Below are 16,634 nucleotides of genomic sequence, written 5' to 3'. Positions count from 1 at the left end.
TTCCTAAGTCACAAGTCTGACCACATTACTCCAGTTAAAACCTACATTCGCTCCCTACTGCCACAAGATCTACAAACTTTTTAATGAGCATACAGCTTTCTTCTTTTGCATTAGCTCATGAGCTCTTTCACACACATGTGTTGCAGGGATACTTGCTATTCCTAGGCCTCAGAATACCAACCCCATTCATTCACACAAGTCACTCTCCAAGGGGCAGGAGTGCACTCCAAAATCCTTATCCTTCTCAAGGTTCAGTTCAGATGCCACCTGCTCATGTTTCCTCAACTGTTTCCAGAACTCTCCATTAAGTCTTTTGCCATTATAATTCATGCCTTATATTATAACTGTACACAGATTAATAGGCATAGTGCTAGAAGGGTCATGAGAAATCACCTCATTTTACAGATGAGGAAATTTGAGTCCAGAGAACGTAAGTGACTAGATCACAGTAGAAAGCATGGGATGGGGGGAGGATTTGAACAGAGGTCTTCCAACTTTGGAACATTTGCTTTCCATTACACTAAAACTTCCCTGGTTGAATGCCCCAACAGAACACAGAACAGGAATTTTCGTTTTTGTGACAATCAGTACCTTCTCAGTACCTTGATTTCATAGGTGTCTTGTACATAGCGAAGACCTAATAAATGTTTGTCAAATTGAACAGGACTATAAGATTAGTCATGTGGTCTTCTAAAAGTCTAAAGTTAAGTTTTCATATCAGGTTTCCATTCTTCATATAACTCTTCTTGCTAAATGGGAAAACCACAGGTCACTTAACATCACCTCATTACAATCAACCAGGTTTTACCATTTAACCCATAGAATGGAAGGTCCTTGAGGGCAGGGGCTACTCTGCTTTTGTTTTTATATACTCTGCACTCAATACAGCACTTAGGTATGGCAGTTGTTTAATAAATGCTTGCTGATTCGTGGGTGATCATTACCTGCTAAATGCTATGGATAAAACTTCAAAGTGACCAGGGTTACAAATGTACTTGAGGAGAGAGTTATCTTTTCATGTAAATCTGGGCCTACTAAGACAAGGTAACAGACCACAAAGGCATCAGGGTGCTGCAGTAGATAGAGTGCTGGCCTCGAGACATCCTGCTCAGACATTTATCAGCTGAGTGACCCAGGGCAAGTCACTTAACCTTGTTGGCCTCATTTTCCTCATCTGTAAAATGAGCTAGAGAAACACTGAAAGAAACATCTTTGCTAAGAAAATACTTAATGAGGTTATGAAGAGCTGGTATATCTGAAACAATTCAACCACCTGGCGTCAGGTAGTAGTAGTGGAAATGGAAAAGGGAAGGAGAGCCTGTTGTCATAGGAAGGAAGGAAGGAAGGTCAGCACGAAGACAGAGCTATTTGGAGGGAGGGAGGAATGGAAGTGACCCTTGGACGATGATGTTCATGATTAAAGGAGTCTGAAAGAGTATGCTAAAGGAGGGGAAATTACCTCCTAAAAATGTCACAGTCTAGAGGGAACAGTAAGAAGTATACAACAGTGGAAAGAGTGTTGAATTTGGAGCTAGAGGTCCATGATTCAAATTCCAGCTCTGCTTCTTAGGAGCTGTGTGATACCAAGCAAGTCACTTAATTTCCCTGGGTCTGGTTTCCTCATTTGGAATATAAAAGTGGGGTGTGAACTGGGTGACTTCTAGTGTTCTTTTGCAGTTCTAAAATGCCTGAGTTTAGGAGGACTCTTTCCAGGAACAACATGCAGCAGGCAAGACACTCTGGCAAATCACGTGGGTCAGCCTGAAGAGGGTTCCTGGTGAAAACATCAATAATCACCTGCATAAGCACTTGTTCCCTCTGCTTCTGCCCCCTTATAGCCTATCTTAATGCCACCGTGGATGGCCCTCTTTCAAAACTTTGTTCAAGTGACACTCGAAATCCACGGATGCCAGTTTCCCTTTTTTTATACTTTGCATTAATGTGATTTCCCCCTAGATTGTGAACTCTTTAAGAGCAGTAACCAGGTTTTTTTGCCCCTATACCACCCTCCTACCCCGCCCCACATCTCCTTCCCATAACACAGCACATAGTAGGCATTACAAAAATGCTTGGCCAGGCATTTGTCTGACCAAATATATAAGAGACAAAGGTTCTACTTCTGCCACTGAAGAGTAATAGACTTGGAGAGAGATGAGCTCAGTTCAAACTTCAGTTATGCCACAAGTCACTTAGTTATGAACAAGTCACTTAACCCTTTGTGCTTTCATTTTCTCAACTATAAAATAAGGAGATGAGACTAAATGAACAATCTGGCTTTAATGGTTTGTACTTAGATTAAGCCTTCCTCAACTATTCTTGTTGTTCAGTCACCTCTGACTCTTCATGACCTTCTTTGAGGTTTTCTTAGCAAAGATTAGAGTGATTTTTCATTTCCTTTTCCAGTACATTTTTACAGATGAAGAAACTGAGGCAAATGGGGTTAAGTAACTTGCTCAGGGTCATGAAACAAGTAAATCTTTAGGACCAAATTTGAATTTGTGAAGATGAATCTTTCTGATTCCAAGACCATCAGTGCTCTGTCCATTGGGCCACCTAGCTGCCTCTCCTCAACTACTCATATTAATCCCCCCCCATACACTCTCTTCTCTCTCTCCCTCCCACCCTCTCTCTATTATTCATACTCCATAGAATTCATTTTGTTCCTTTTTATATTCTGTTTTATGAACTCTCCAAGTGTTTCATAACTTGTTTCCTGACTTTTATCTATACTGGGAATTTGTAAATTTGGATGAGAAGAATAATTACATCTTTATTTCTACTTATCTCTAACTGAAATTTACCATTTCCCTCAATTATGTAAAAAATAGGGTCTCACTAGTCTGCCAGAGATTAAAGACCCCTGGAATAGATGTCAACAAGTTCCTTGAGGGCAAATAATCTCAAACCTGTATCCCTTCTAACCCCCTAACTCAGAGACCGGGGCTGATCAGGGAGTCTCAGACCTGGGTCCTTACCATCTCTTAGCTCTGTGATAGCCAAACTTACCAATCAATTTCTATTGAATCACGTTGAATCTTATACTTTGTCTCCAATATTCTATGATTCTGTCTATTCTCAAGTTTCAGGCTGCTAAAGCAGGCTACAACTTAATGGCTCAACCACTAAATTTTGACGGTCTTCTTGGCCAGTTAGTAAAATATCTAATGTTCATTCAACTTCTTACTTATCTGATCAGACTGATTCACAACAAACATGAAGGCACGCCAACTTTAACAGTCACCAAGACCATGTGCAAACTGACAGATAGTCACATTTTTTTCAAATTCCCTCCCTGAATGAAGAAATAGCATAGAAAGCAATTAGGACTTTCCTCTTTAAAATACCCTCAGCTATTGCAGCTACAGCTTTACATTAGGAAATTTTATGGGATTATGAATTAGCCTGGGCCAGAGATCAGAGCAACACCCACCCCCCCCACCCCCACCCCAGCACATTCAGTAACCAAACAAAGGATAGCATGGGGTCATGCCAGAAACTGGTTTGCAATAAGAATTTCTTTAGGGCAAAGGGTTTTGTTAATAGTTCATTAATGCACCTGTTAGTTTTTTTTTTTATTTTAAGTTTGAAGGACAGTCAATTCACAATGTTGTAAGAGGCTGTAAAAACATGTAATTCTATTTCTAGAACAAGTTTGCAAAACGCAGATGGGATAAGTGTACCTCAGGTCAGGTAGGCAACTACTCCTTCAGGTTAGCATTAATTTCAAAGAAGGAAAGGGGGGGGGATTGGAGGGACAGCAAGACAGTTAACAGGTAAAACACTATTTCCTGGAAACTATTTTGATCTGGGCAGGAACAATAAGATATTCTTCACCTCATAACTTGTTTCCTTGAGAATGAGGGGTCACATTGCAGGCACACTGGTTTAGAAATTTTCCTTTACCTGCAAAAAACCAATCTTCTCCTATTATTATTCTCTTAATATATATTTCATGATATCCAACTTTTCCCTTGAATTTTTCAATTTATATGAAGCGATGTAGAATACCTCAAAACTCAAAAAAAAACCTATTTAACAACTATTCAATACTGTTGTCATTGGTAAAGCAAGTCATTTTTATTGATATTACCTGGTAAGCCTTTGGAATATAAGAAATATATAATGTCAAGGTTTGTATTGATATAATGTCAGCTGGATATGGAGGTTTTAAATTACATATATAAATATAATTATAAAAATATGTAAACAAATATATTTTAAAGACATATATGTATGTATATGCATTTTTAAATATTTTTTTTCCTTTGGAAAGGACTGAGCCTGTGATTTTATCAATATGGGGCACACCCATTGTGGAAAATCCCTCTACAAATGTAGTCAGACAGCTCATCTAATAATCTTTGAAAGTTGCAGGAGGGCATTGAGGGGGGTTGAATGATTGGCCCAGGGTCATATAGCCAGTATGTGCCAGGAGAAGGATTTTTAACTCAGATCTTCCAGACTCCAGACACATTCCTGTCTCTACTATCTGTAGCTTGACACATACTTAACAATATCACACAAGAACATTCATTACCTTATAATTCTGCCAGCCATCATTGATGATGATGATGATGATGTTTATCCTTCATTCTCAAAGAAGACCATGATATCAGGGAGGTAATATCATGAAAAGCAAGTGAACTGGATTTGAGTGAGGGGAGGCTGTGCTAAGTCAACAACCTCACTTTCTCCTTTAGTGGCCATATATGAATTAGGACAACTGGAGATGGGCCTGGATGGGGGTGGGCAGTCAGGGTTAAGTGATTTGCCCAAGATCAGGCAGCTAGTGAGTGTCAAGTGTCTGAGGCCAGATTTCAATTCGGGTCCTTCTGAGTCCAGCATTGGTGCTCCATCAACTTCACCACCTAGCTACCCATACTTTCTGCTCAGTTGACATACTTTAAATGTGACAACAGTTAGTGTTCTTCATGTCACTACCTACCTTTCTAAACACACACACACACACACACACACACAGATCCTTCCCTCCCTGAGGTTGTGGGAGGTCACTAAAGTCAGGTCAAGTACTGTTAAGGACTGGGGATGATAAAGAAAGAAAATAAACAAGGTCCCTACCCTCAAAAAGTTCACATTTTATTCAGGGTAGTAGATGTGTGTTTAGGTGGCGCGTGTGTGTGTGTTGTACACACTGAGAAAGTACTCTGGCAGCAGGTGAGTAATATTTAAGTTCAAAGCTAAACATTCTTCCTCACCCCATATTCTTCATACACTAGCCCTTTCTGTCTGGATTACTTCCCAGTCAAGAATGTCAATCACTGTAGCCATGAAAAATGACTCTGGGGCATTTTTTTTCACCACCTCCGTTCTGGGGTGACCTTCAGTAACTAGCTCTTAAGTCACTACATACATACTCATTGTCATATGACTGACTTCTATAATTCTGAAAATAAGGCTTCCAAAGGACTCAGGATACCAATCATAAGAATTAAGATGTTTAAAAGTTTACTGACAATTCTTACTAAGTCTTGGAAGCAAATGAACAGGTAACCCCAGTGCTTCTGCTAAATATGCTAGAAGGCAATGCTCAATCTCTGATAATATTCTAAGGACTAATCCTACATTAACAACTCCAGAAGAAAAAAAAAGGTTATTATTCTGAGTTTAGACATTGCTAAACAGATTCACTTTCCCTAAACTCTTAACTGTTAGTAGTTGGAGCAAAATTCAACAGATAAATCTTTAAGTTTCTAATTCGAATTTTGTTGAAACAGTTACCATAAATGACTAGCCCTCATTTATTTAGATTGTATAGACACATTGTCACACGGCACATTTAAAGTGTTGAGACGTGCTAGAAGACTTGAGGGAGAGAAAGAACCACCACTAGGTTATTTTTTTTTTATTAAAATGACAAGGCAAGGAGTGGGTTTTGCTGTCATACAGTTGTCAAAACTAAAGGAGAAACAGATTCTCACCATAATAAGATGCCTTGCTAAGCACTTCATCTCTGCGGTTCATATGAAGAATAAAGAGACATTGTTGCTTTGCTATTAAATTGCACCCAAAAGCAAACATTAAGGCATAGATAGTATGGTATGATATGAACAGGATCTCATGGGCACCCTTCATACTTGCCCTGAAATCTGAATAACAAATTTAAACATCAGTCAAGCTCCAAAGTCTCCCCTTTGCTCAGGCACCGAGGGGAAAAAATTCATTTCCCTGATTAAAAACTTAGGAAGACGCAGTTCATTTTAATTTAATCTTCCTGCAGCTCAAATTATCAAATTTTAAATAAATCGAGACTATTGTCGGCACAATTGTGCAGCCAGCAAGTTCAAAGGTAACCTGAGCACAAATGATTTTTAAAAGCAACCCACCAGTTTACTGTTGCTATTTGAACCATCCTAACTAGAAGGGATGATTTATCGGACTCAAAAAGTGGGATGAAGGGAGATGAAGCTCATTCCTCTTTGGCTAAGGGACATTCAGCAACTAGATGCGCAAAAAAGTATTGGAGCTTTATAGCATTTGGCATTATTCCGCGTCTTGCGATGAAAATGTCTAGCATGCAAATGAATGTTAGAGATATCTGTAGTCTGCCTCTACTGCTCTAATCTGAAATCTCATTCTTGAGCTCTAACATTATGAAAATTGAGTAGGAGTGATTTTTTTAGGGGTTTTTTTTGGCAAGGCTGTGGGGCTCGGTGTCTTGCCCAAGGCCACACAGCTAGGTCACGATGAAGTGTCTGCGGTCGGATTTGAACTCGGGTCCTCCTGCCTTCAGGGCCGGTGCTCTACCCCCTGCGCCACCCGGCCGTCCCTGAAGCGCTTTGTTAAGGCAAATTTTAAAAGACACAAAACTGAAGTCCTTCAGCTCCGCCTGATGCCAAGCCCCGTGCGCCCCCAGAGCGCGCCGCTCCCCGTCAGCCCTCCTGTGGCGGCCGAGGCTGGGAGCCGGCACGTTTCCAGGAGCTCCCTCGGCCGCCCTTGGCCCCGCGAGCCCTGCTCCGCCCGGCCCGGCTGCAGGCGCCCGGCCCGGCTGCAGGCGCCCGGCCCGGCTGCAGGCGCCCGGCCCGGCTGCAGGCGCCCGGCCCGGCTGCAGGCGCCCGGCCCGGCTGCAGGCGCCCGGCCCGGCTGCAGGCGCCCGGCCCGGCTGCAGGCGCCCGGCGCCGCCTTTCGCCCGCTTCCATTCTCCTCAGAATGGCCTCGGGCGTCCCTGCAGGCGGCTTGGCGGGGCTGGAGGCCGGCCCTAAGCCTTCTCCTCCCGGCCTCGGCCCCGGGCACGAGCGCGGGGCGGCCGGGGCCGGGGCCTGCTGCCCCGGGAGCCCGGGCCAGGGGGGCGGCGGCGCCCACCCTCGCCCACGGGGCCGGCATCTGCGCCACGGCGGGGCGGCCCGGCCCGGGAGCAGCGCGGGGGAAGCGGCGGGCGGGAGCGCAGGAAGCCGCGGCGGGCCGGGCCGGGCCGGGGGCCGCGGAGCCGGGGAGGGGGCGCGCGGCCGGCGGGGACAGGGGGCAGCGCCGCCCGGCCGCGCACCTCCACGCACACGCGCGCACACGCTCCTCCGCTCGCCTCGCGCGGGGCGGGGGGCCCCGGGGCCGGGGGCGGGGCGGGTTGGCGGGCCCCCGCGCGCCCCGCGCCTCCACTCACCTCGTCGTGCCCGGGCCGAGGCGCCGCCGCCAGCCAGCGCAGCTCGGGACTGCCCGCCGCGTCCCCCGGCCGGAGCCTATTTAAAGCGCAGGCGGCGAATGGGCCGCGGCGGCGGCCGCAGACGTCGCAGGGTTGGCCGCGGCGGCGGCGGCCGCTCCCGGGAGGCTGCTGCGTGCCGCGCGTGCCGCGCCCTCCCCGCCCCGCCCCGCCCCGCCCCGGGCCCGGCGGCGCGCGCGCGCTCCCGGCCCGGCGGGAGGGGGCCGGCCGAGGAGTGGGGGCCCGGCGCCCCCCCCCCCCCCAGCGTGTCCTGGAGCTGTTGGCGGTGGCGACCCCGGAGCACGCCCGGCAGCCCCCCGCTGTCTCCGCGCCGTGCGGGCACCCAGTGCGCCCCCGGCCTGGCAGGGGCGGCTGGCACGGGCAGTGGGCCGCTGGGAGCTCTCTTCGTCTCTGTCTGTCTGTCTGCGTGTCTCTCGGTATATCTGTCTGCATGTCTCTCCGCATCTCTGTGTGTCTCTCTCTATATCTCCATCTCTCTATGTCTGTCTATATGTCTCTCTGCATATCACTGTCTCCCTGCATGTCTCTCTGTCTCTTTGTGCACATGTCTCTGTCTCTCTGCATGTCTCTCTCTCTCTCTCTCTCTCTCTCTCTATCTATCTATCTATCTATATCCTTCTCTATCTGTATATCTGTCTCTTTGCATGTCTCTCTGTCTGTATGTCTGCATGACTCTGCATGCCTCTGTGTCTCTATGTATGTCTGTCTGTCTGTCTCTCTGTCTGCATGTCTCTCTGCATATCATTGTCTCCCTGCATGTCTCTCTGTCTACATGTCTCTGTCTCTCTGCATGTCTCTCTCTCTCTCTCTCTATCTATCTATCTGTATATCTGTCTCTTTGCATGTCTCTCTGTCTGTATGTCTGCATGACTCTGCATGCCTCTGTGTCTCTCTGTATGTCTGTCTGTCTGTCTCTCTGTCTGCATGTCTCTCTGCATATCATTGTCTCCCTGCATGTCTCTCTGTTTGTCTACATGTCTCTGTCTCTCTGCATGTCTCTCTCTCTCTCTCTCTCTCTCTCTCTCTATCTATCTATCTATCTATACCAGTCTCTGTCTGTCTGTACATCTGTCTCTTTGCATGTCTCTCTGTCTGTATGTCTGCATGACTCTCTCTGCATGTCTGTGTGTCTCTCTGTCTGCATGTCCCTCTCAGCATGTCTCTGTCTCTCTCTATACATCCGTCTCTGTATGTCTGCATGACTCTCTCTGCATGTTTCTGTCTCTATATATCTCCATCTCTTTGTATGTCTGTATATCTCTCTGTCTGAATGTCTCTCTCTCTCTCTCTCTATATATATATATATATATAAATATATGTATATATATCCATCTCTGTCTGTCTGTATATCTGTCTGTCTGCATATCTCTGTCTCTCTGCATCTCTCTCTCTATGTATGTATATATATCTATCTCTGTCTGCATGTCTGTCTCTCTGCATGTCTCTCTGTTTGTCTACATGTCTCTGTCTCTCTCTCTCTGTCTCTCTCTCTCTCTCTCTCTCTCTCTCTCTCTATATATATATATATATATATCCATCTCTATCTGTATATTTCTGTCTCTCTGCATGTCTCTCTATCTATATGTCTCTCTCTCCTCCATGCCTTCTTTCTTTCTGCACATCTCTGTCAGAGATGGCCTCGACCACATCAATTTCACCACCACTCTCCACATGGGGTCTCACCGCAATCCCATGCCTTCACTGATCAGACTTCTGCAATGCAGAAGTTAGCAATGGGGAATAAGCACCAATACTTCCCAGGTGAAAGTGAAACAAGCTCAGAAAGATCACCCCAAAGCTATAAAGTTTGAACACAATGCAACCTCGACATTGCTCGAGGGCATAGGCTGCATTCACCTGGGAAGTATTGGTGCTTATTCCCCATTGCTAGGGTGAACCATCAATTTAGAGATCTGGCGTTAGTGTAATACTTTTTTTTTTCTTTAACTTTTAGCAGATAACACAATGCTTCTAAACTGGAAGTCCAAATGCAACCCTTTTAACCAAAATCCAAAGACCAATGTCATGACTCCTATCAATAAACTCTACTGGGTTCCTATCATCTTCAGGATCAAATATAGAATTTTAGCTTTTTGCTTCATAGATTCATAGTTTCCTTCCCTTTCTCTTCACATCCCCACCAGTCTTCTATCACTAAACTCCCCTTCACATACTCTAAGATCAGGCTCCCTTGGCCTTCTTCCAGTTTTTTCCATGAATCTCCTCCTCCTACACCACGCCTTTTCACAAACTGTCCCCCTACTCCCTCCTCATTTCTGCCTTCTGACTTCCATGGCTATCACTAAGATTCAGTTCAAATCCTGCTTGCTGAAAGAATCTTTCCTGCACTGCCCCCATATATAAACATGTGTATACACATATGTATGTGTGAAAATATATGTATATATAATGTTTATAGTTATTTGTATGTTGTCTTCCCCAGTATAACTCATTGAGGATAGAGACCCCATTTTCCTGGAATCTTAGCATAAAGTTCTGCACATAGGAAATGTTCAATAGCTATTGGTTGACTAGACGAGTCTTTGAATCAATCAAAGGAACTCCTGGAAAATCATTGAGAATAGTAACTGTTTTTGTTTTTCTCCTTTTCTCCCCCAAACCATAGTACAGTGCCAAGGAGGCACATGGGAAACCTTACTGAATGCTTATTGTTGATTAATTGATTGATGGATTGCTTTTCCCTGATGAGTTTTGTTATGCTGCCTTTGTAAGAATGAGGACATCCATGTGCAGAGGGTTTCAGAGCCAATGAGTTAGAAGAATCTTCTTGCTGCTCTACAATCCTGGGACCTCTAAATGCTTGCTAATTGATTGATTCCAATTGCTTGTGGAAGACAACGCAATCACAGAGGATCCAAGAGTCCTCTATGTCAGATTACACTTGGCTGCTTGTTTTCATAGTACAATGCAAAAAAAAAAAATCATATCTACATCCTAACCTTTCCCTTAGGCTTTGGGCTTAGAGTCAGGAAGACCCTTCTGTATGAGTTCAAATCTAGGCTCAGACACTATATGACCCTGTTTGCCTCAATTTCCTCATCCATAAGATGAGCTAGAGAAGGAAATGACAAACTACTCAATGTACTTGCCAAGAAAACTCAAAAATGGGGTCAAAAAGAGTGAGACATAACATAAATTCCCTTGAGTAACAGTCTCTTTATGAGTGTTATAGGGTTCACTTATTTAAGCATTTAAATGAAGATAATGGAGTGATCTCAAAAATTTACCTTTGTTCAACTCAAACTTAGTCCCAATTTCCCTATTCTTGTCAGTGGCATCACCATTCATTTAGTGTTACCTTTGACTTTAGGTCTCCTGACCAATCAGTTATATGTTCATTTTGGCTTTGCAACAACTCTCTAATCATTCCCCTTCTCTATTTCCATTATTCTAGTTTAGGTCCTTATTACCAAGCTTTTGAATTAGTGCCATGGACTGTTAACAAATCTTCCTCTATCCCTAATTTGGCTGCCAGACTATTCTTATTCTTATTGATTTGTTCAGGACTGGATGTATCATGGTGTAGATTCAGCTTTGCTTTTCATCTCTGACACCAGCTGTGTGACCTTAGACATGTAATCCCTTTTTTTTTCTGTTTCCTCCTCTTTAAAAATTTAAAGAAAAATATTTATAATAAATAAATAAACGTAGTATCTTTCAGGATGGTTGTGAATAAGACAAGTAAAATTTAAAACATCATAGAAATGTCAGTAAATCTAAATATATTACTCTCTTCAGAAATCTTCATTGGTTTCCTATGCTCTACCAAATAAATTTCAAATCCCTTTGATAGTCAAGGCCTTCCACAATTTGGCTTCAACCTAGCTTTCAAGTCTTATGTCATATTACTAATTTCTATAGACCAGTGTTCAAGCCTAACTGAGTTATTATTCATTCCTCTGAATATTTCTTCTATTTTTCCACCTTTGTATCTTTATTCATATTATTTCCCATGCTTGTGATGGTGCCCTTCTCCATCTCCCCACCCTATCTCTGCATCTTGCCTGTTGAATTCCCAAGTCAAATGTCATGTCCTCCATGAAGCCTTCCTCCTGGGATTTCACACAGTATCTGTATATGTATATTTCCCTCTTATTAGACCAAAAGTTACATGAACTTAAGAGTTATGTTTTATTTAAATTTTATATATCACCTAGCATCTAAAGCAGTGGTTTGTACATAATAACAATGAATCTCTTATAGGCACACATATACATCCATCAATCAAGTTTATTCCATAAGCAAAAAAGTAACTTGTTCATGCCTTTATCACATTCTTATTTTTAACATCTATTTTGTTTATGTTTTACCTTTCCAGCATCATGTGACATATTGAACACTAGATTTGAAGTCAGGATAACAGGGTTGGAAGGAAGGAAGGAAGGAAGGGAGGGAGGGAGGGAGGGAGGAAGGAAGTGTCATACTCTGAGAATTAAGAATTAAGTTTCTTTCCAAGTTCCAGACCAGAAATATATTAAAGGTGTTGAAGATTGCAAGAGAATTAAAGATGAGACAATGAATTCACAACTGGCATCTCTCTTTCAAATCTTCTTTTCTAGGACTATAACAGCAATCAGCTCCTCCCAAAGGATGTAGGTGCTGTGGTAAAATGTTTAAATGACAGCATGAATTTCTTACTGGTTGTTTAACAGTTCATTTCTTTCTGCACTCCCACTAGCTTGCTTTCCTATTTCCAAAAATACTTGTACTTGGACATCTTCCATTAGGTGAACTTCATTCATTTATTCAACAGGTATTTATGGAGGACCTGATAGATTCTATTCAAACTTAGGGTTTCAATAATATTAATAAGTCAACGTTCTTGCCCTGAATACATCTTTTACATAAGTAATTAAAGTACAAGGTAGAAAATAACAAGTGTCTTAAGAGAAGTACTATGGGAGTTAAGAGAAAACACATATTACTTCTGCTTAGTAAAATCAGGGAAGGATTCATGGAAGAGTTTGCCTCTACACTGGGTAGAATGTCCTTATGTGGAATTGTAAATGATGAGGGCAACCTAGGTGGAAGGAATGCCTTAAGCAAAGGGGGGACAGTGTGCTCCCCTTTGGTTTGCCTTTGATAGGACAGAATTGGAGTACAAGGGAACAATCTAGGGATGGAAAGTATGAGGACATACTTGAGGAACAGCAAGAAAAGTTTCTGATAAGTTGGGGAGGGTGGATCTATTGACTTTATTTGGTCACCAATGCAATTATTAAAGAATTTTGAGCAGAATGAGACAGTATAACTAAAACAATCTGGCAGCAATATGTAGGTTTTAATTGAAAACTAAGTTGTAGAAAAACTTTTCTTTGATTCTTGAACTTGTTACCCTACCCAACTACCATTCCATGTTCCTTACACTCTTCCTTCACTGCAAAAACTGAAAATGTTACCTATATCTGATACTTCTTCTTTACCACTCCATTCTCTTTTTAATCTCTTGTGATCTGATTCCATCCCCCATCATTCTACTGAAAACATTTTCTCAAAAGTCTCTGTAGTCTCTTTTCAGTTCTCATTTTCTTAGATCTTTCCAAGGCATGATAATATTGACTCCCAAGTCTCACTATTAAATTCATTCTCTTCAAAGATAAAACATTTTCATATGTCTACCTTTCTAATGAAATGTTTTTTCTTCTTTTCTTCTTTCCTGTCCTTAATTCATCCCTTAAGAAGAATTTTCCCCAAAGATCTATTCTCAGTCCTTTCCCCTTTATCTGTAGTTTCCCTTGTCACTTCATTTATTCCCACTCTTAGCACTCTGGACAGGAGCAACTGTGAGGATGAGAACTTAATGATCGAAGGTAAAAGTGTTAATGCTGAGTTGAAGTAAACTGAATTTCATTGTTGTCATTTCAGGAGTGACTGTAATATATATGTAGAAGATTAAGCAAGAGGAAGTATGAATTTCATCTAATGATAACTCTAATCTGTTTCCTGAGTTCCAATACTACATAATTTTCTGCCTATTGGAAATTCACACTGGATGTCCCACATACAACCCAGTTTCACATAACCAAACCAAACATTTGCAATAGAATCTTGGATTCTAATACTATTAGCCATAATCATAAGCAGGTCACTAAACTGCCTTGTACCTCAGTTTCCACCTTTATAAAATAGAAATAATAAAATCAGTGGTATCTATCTCATAAGGTCATTGTATGTCAAATGAGGCTATGTATATTAAGTGCTTTGTTAAGTGCTTAAATAAAATGCTACATAAACATTAGCTATTATAGTGTGTTTCCCTTCCTTCTGAACATTTTGTGCATGATTGTATTACTTGGTACCTGTCTATTGATTGGGGTTTGATCTTTCACTTTTAAATGAAATGATGATGATGACTTTCTTTTATTATTTTTTTCCTGGGGCAATTGGGGTTAAGTCTGGTGAAATCTATATATCCCTTCCCAGGATAATGTTTGATACATTGGATTACAAAGGAATTCAATTATATTGAAATACAGTTGTCAAAATATATTAAAAAAAATCAAGTTTACAAATTCCCAAAAAAAAACCTTTGGCAAGATACAGCAACCATTCCCATTTTAGAAAAAAAATAACCTCTAGAAAGCATAAGAATAAATGGATCTTTTCTTAATATTATAGGTAGTGGCCATCTAAAATCAAGAGCCATAATTGTTACAATAGGGATTTTTCCCAATAAAAGCAGAGATAAATCAAGGATGCCCATTGCCACTTATTACTATTTGCTACAGTGGTAGAAAGCTATAGTGATAAGACAAGCAAAAAGAAATTAAGGGAATGAACACAAAGAGAAAATAAAATTATTGTTTTTTATATATGATATAGTAGTTTACTTAGAGAACCCTAAATGAATAATAAAAAGAAACCCTCAGAAATCATGTCAATAAAAATCAGCAGGAAAAGATATAAAATATCAATAATTATAAGAGAAATAATGAAAAAAAGGAGTGCAAAAAGGAAAGGGACTTACCAGTAACAGATCCCAAGCTATAATACTATGCAATAATCATCAAAACAACTTGATACTGGCTCTTTCCCTTCTCTCAGGATGGTGGACAAAAATCCCCCAAAGCCTCCAAAGGAAAAGAAGGTCAGAAAGGGAAAAAAAGGAAAAGAAGGCCAAAAAAGGAAGATGGAGCTGAAAAGGTGGTGAAAAAACCTTGAAAGCATTGCAGTCGAAACCCAGCCTGAGGGACCGCAGATACTCCTGGTCTGCAATGTATTCCCGCAGAGCCATGTACAAGTGGAAATATGCTGCACCAAAAACCCGGACCAAAGACAGGGTGCCTGCTACTATCTCAAAGCCAGTTGGTGGTGATAGAAATGGAGGAAACCGAGTGGTAAAGATTTGCAAAATGCCCAGTTATTACCCTACTGAAGATGAGAAAACTCCTAAGTCATGGCAAAAAATCCTTCAGCCAGCGGTGAGGAAACTTCGTCTAGCATCATCCCAGGAACAGTTGGGTCAAGTGTGTGGTTTTCCTGAAGCAGCTGGCTAGTGGTTTGCTACTGGTGACTGGACCTCTGACCATCAATCGTGTTCCTCTACGAAGGACCCATCAGAAATTTATCATTGCCACCTCTACCAGGGTTAACCTTTCTGGTGTAAAAATTCCAAATCATCTTACTGATGCTTACTTTAAGAAGAAGGGGCTCCGTGAACCTAGACACCAAGGAGAGATTTTTGACACAGAGAAAGAGAAATATGAGATTACAGAGCAGCTCAAGGCTGATCAGAAAGCAGTGGACTATCAGCTCCTGCCCAAAATCAAGAAAATTCCTCAGCTCTGTGGTTACCTGCATTCTGTATTCTTTCTCTCCAATGGAGTTTATTCTCACAAATTGGTGTTTTAAACGCCTTGCAGAGAACTCTTATTAAAATATTTGGAATAGCGAAAAAAAACCCAACTTGATACTGGTTAACAAAGAGAAAGGTTAATTATTAGAACAGATTAGATACACAATATTCAGAAAGAAAATGAGCGTAGTAGTCTAGTGTTTGATGACCCCAAAGATCACATTTACTGGTTTTAGAACCTACTATGTGACAAAAATTTGGAGAACTGGAAAATAATCTTTCAGAAGTCAGAAGCCAATTATTTCATATCATTTATCAAAATAAATTCAAAATTAGTATGCAACTTGATGTAAAGGTGACAACACAAACAGAACATAAAGGAAGAAATTGCTTGTCAGAAGCAAGGGATAGAGAGAAAGGTAGAAAGTAAAATGGCAATTTTGGTTGCATAAAATTAAAAAAATTTTTGCAGAAACAAACCAGTGCAAGTATAAGAAGTAAAGCAAGACTTTAGGAGGGGGAATCTTTTCATAATTCTTATGATATATGTGTATAAATATATTAAACATATAGTGAATTAATTCAAGTTTTCTAGAGTAAGAGTTATGATAAATGGTCAAAGAATATGCACAGGGCATTCTTCTAAAGAAAATATCCCAATTACCTATAAATATGAAAAAATAAAACATTAAAACAATTCTGAAATTCTACTTTATGCCCATCAGAGTGGCAAAATTGACAAAAGTAGGAAATGACAAATGTTGGCAGGCTTTCAGGAGTTTAGACATATTAAATGCATTGTTTGTAGAGTCCCAAAAGCTGCCTAAAGCTATCAAAGCTTTAGAAAACTCTGAATTTGTCACAATGGAAGGCTTCAATAGAGAAAGAAATTTCTGGGTCTCAGTATCTCTCTTTTTCTCTCTCCCTCTCTCTCTCTCTCCCTGTCTGCTCCTTCTCCCCATTAGCCTTCTTTTCAGGATACAAGTCTCTTCAGGATAATGAATGATATTTGCATTAAGAAATTGTCAATAAAATTTATTTTAAAGGGGAAGAAGAAAACAATAAATACAAAATATAAACAAATAGAACTGTTGTAGAGGGTTGCCTAGATCATTGAAAAGTTAAGTGATTTCCCCAGGGTCAAAT

The 16,634-nt window shown here is 41.5% G+C and overlaps 1 protein-coding gene across 3 annotated transcripts in view; it reads right to left on the bottom strand.

The window, feature by feature from the left end:
• The window catches only part of ACSL1 (acyl-CoA synthetase long chain family member 1), an 80,729-nt gene extending 73,014 nt beyond the window's left edge, over nucleotides 1-7,715 (bottom strand). For all 3 annotated transcript variants that reach the window (XM_074228870.1, XM_074228866.1, XM_074228869.1), the window contains exon 1: nucleotides 7,616-7,715. The gene's annotated coding sequence lies outside the window, so the exon portion shown is untranslated. The remainder of the gene's footprint in view (nucleotides 1-7,615) is intronic.
• Between the last annotated feature and the right edge of the window lie 8,919 nt (nucleotides 7,716-16,634).

Source organism: Macrotis lagotis, chromosome 3, assembly GCF_037893015.1.
Source record: "Macrotis lagotis isolate mMagLag1 chromosome 3, bilby.v1.9.chrom.fasta, whole genome shotgun sequence".
In the NCBI taxonomy this organism is placed as follows: Eukaryota; Metazoa; Chordata; class Mammalia; order Peramelemorphia; family Peramelidae; genus Macrotis; species Macrotis lagotis.
The sequence above is the reverse complement of the archived record's forward strand: the minus strand, read 5'-3'. Positions and strand labels throughout refer to the sequence as shown.